The following is a 3,159-nucleotide window of genomic DNA, read 5'->3' as shown; positions in this document are numbered from 1 at the left end:
TTAGGCCCAATGCCCCCAACAAGCTGGGTATTAATTTTTCTGATCTATGAAAGGATGGAAAGCTGAGTCTACAAGGGTGTCACCAGAGGGGTATGCGGGATGTGTGTACAGACAGCACCAGGTGACATCTCAGAGGGGGTGTAATACCCAGTTGGTCCTTCCACCCACTGTGGCTGCTGGTGGGAGTGAGGTGCCACTGCCACCAGGCAGCCCCATCCAGGTCTGTTGGGGCTGCTGGCCAGCTGGGAAAAGGAGACATTGGTGGTGGTAGAACCAGTGGCACAAAGGATTTGCTACCCTTCCTGTCACCATCACCTCTTTTTCTCATCCTGCTAGCTGCCAGGCAAGAACATCTTGTTCCTGCTACTCCATTGGCCTCCCAAGGCAGCAGAGAGGCATGAGATGGAGGCATTCGCAACAGCAGGGAGCCTTTTGCAGGCAAGGATGGGGTGGGGAAAAGGGATTTCTGGGCAGTAGCAGCATTCCATGCCCACCAGATGCTATGGTGGGCTGTTGGGTGTGTGTGCCAGGCAGCTTGGTTGGGACAGGGAGGGTGGCGAGTGTTCCTCTCTGCCTGCTGCCTCTTCTCCTTCTACCACCCCCTTCCTTCCCCATCTCTCCCTATGTTATCTTCCCTGGAGTGGCTACCTGCCTGGGGGTGACAACATGAGTTAACACAACAGGGTGACACCAATCCTAGCAATGCTACCATTTAGAAATAGCAATAGCATGTACATTTTTATACTGCTTATCAGTGAACTGAGCACTCTCTAAGTCATTTACAATCTGTAAGCCAATTACCCCTGATAAGCTGGATACTCATTTTACTGACCTACAAAAGGATGCAAGGCTGAATGAACCTTGGAGCCCTGGGATCGAACTCACAACGTTGTGGCTGCAGTACTGACATTTAACCACTGTGCCATCTGACCAGAACTACTGCTTGAAGACAATTTCTGGTGTGAGGCAGATCAGCGTTTGAGTCTCTTACACATTAATTGTCTTATAGGGGCTACACTGATCCAGAAAATATAGGTTTTACATTCATATGCACGGTGATTTTAAGCCTCAGAGTGGAACTGCTCCAACTCATGGTGCCAGTTTCACATTACTGCACTTCTATTGAACATTCATCTAGCAGTAAACAATCAAAGGCCAGCAATTAAAAAGTAGCCCAAAAGAAATGGGGATAACCTGGCCTGGCTGGTTCTTGTAAACATACAGATCCCCTCCCCCACCTCGTCTTTGAAAGAATCATTGATTCAGACAAGCAGAAAGCACCACCAAGTGGCTAGAGTAGTTAAAGCCTTGTTTTTGTGAAGCGAGGCAGGGGTCTACTCTACACTTCCTAGGCAGAGTCACAGACTGAAACCACAATCAAAACGGAAATCAGTTGTTATATCTGATTTTGATTAATCCAAATTTCTATAGGCTGCACAATGGATTTGTGATCCCTGAATATCAAAAAGTATGCTGGATGATAATTTTCACCAATAGCACTGAGAGTGATAATAACATTTTCTACCTTTACAGGTAGTTTGTTCTGAACTAGAAATGAGGATATAATGCATATTTCATGAGTACCCAGCTTGTTGGGGGCATTTGGCTAACACATTGTAAAATACCTATAACCCCTTTCTGTCTCTCTGGCTTTTCTTTGCGAATGAAGATTCAGGAAGGACTCATCCCGTGCTTTTTACAAGCGCATTTATGACTAAAAAGGCCAATCCAAGATAAACAAGTCCAGTTGCAGAAAGCACAGCAGAAAATCTCCTTGGGTGATGTTTCCAGGTTGTGGTTCTTTCTGCATTGTTGTTTCTCTTTGAGACTCGTTCGGCGTGAGCTTTCAAAAAAGGCTGCAGCATCATGGATAGTGCGTCTCCATGCCTCCCGATGCGAGGCCAGGGCAGACCATTGTTGGTGATCTATTTGGCCGAGCCTGAGATGTTGTTTCGGGGAGTCCTTGTATCTCTTCTTTGGAGCGCCCCTCTTACGCTGACCCATGGTGAGTTCACCATAGAATACTATGAATACAACAGGCCTCTGCCTGCCAATGCACTATATGCCTTTGCTAGTCTGTGATCGATCTTTTTATCAATCTTGGTGTTTGAGGAGATGATGCTTCCCAGGTAGGTGAACTGCTAGATGGACTTAAGCACAGATTTGCCTACAGTGATGTAGGGATGGTAGTGTTCTTCCGGTGGTGCAGGCTGGTAGAGAACTTCCGTTTTCTTCAGACTGACTTCCAGTCCAAAGAGCTCTGCAGCTGTAGCAAAACAAGATGTTAGGCGCTGCAGAGCTGCTTCCGTATGGGCAAGAAGGGCAACATCGTCAGCAAAAAGCAGCTCACAGACTAGATTAGTGTAAAGTCGAAGGCGTTCATGGCCGGCAGCCATAGTTTTTTGTGGGTTTTATGGGCTATGTGGCCATGTTCCAGAAAAGTTTCTTCCTGATGTTTCACCAGCATCTGTGGCTGGCATCTTCAGAGAATGCTTTGCCTGGAAAAATTGGGTTTATATATACTGTGTGAGCCTGGAAACGCAGGAGTGATTTGCATGTGTATTGTTCTGTGTTGATGGCTGGCCTCAGCTGGGAGGCTAATGCAAAAGAGGATTAATATCTGCTAATTGGTGATCATTATCTGCTGGGAAAGCCCCTGATTCTGAATGGTTTCCCATTTGCATTTGCTGAGTCCTAATTTTGCTATTCCTCAGGACTGGTAGCCAAATTTTGTTCACTTTAAGGGTTTCTTCTTTCCGGTTGAAATTGTCCAGGTGTTTGTAGATTCAGTGTTTTCAAACAGTATTTTATGCCCAGGATGGTTTGTGGCATGTTCTGCTACTGCTGATTTTTCTGGCTGGCCCAGTCTGCAGTGCCTCTCGTGTTTCTTGATTCTTGTTTGCACACTGCGTTTGGTAGTCCCTATGTAGACTTGTCCACACCTGCATGGTATGCGGTAAACTCCTGCGGCTGTGAGAGGGTCTCTCTGGTCCTTGGCTGAGCGAAGCATTTGCTGGATTTTCTTCATTGGTTTGTAAACCATTTGAAGGTTGTGCTTCCTCACCATTTTGCCTAAGCTGTCTGTGACTCCTTTGATGTATGGTAAAAATACCTTCCCTTTGGGTGGCTGCTTGTCTTCACTTCTCTGGGTATTCCTGG

The sequence above is a fragment of the Sceloporus undulatus genome, chromosome 3 (genome assembly GCF_019175285.1).
Source record: "Sceloporus undulatus isolate JIND9_A2432 ecotype Alabama chromosome 3, SceUnd_v1.1, whole genome shotgun sequence".
Taxonomy (NCBI): Eukaryota; Metazoa; Chordata; class Lepidosauria; order Squamata; family Phrynosomatidae; genus Sceloporus; species Sceloporus undulatus.
The sequence above is the reverse complement of the archived record's forward strand: the minus strand, read 5'-3'. Positions refer to the sequence as shown.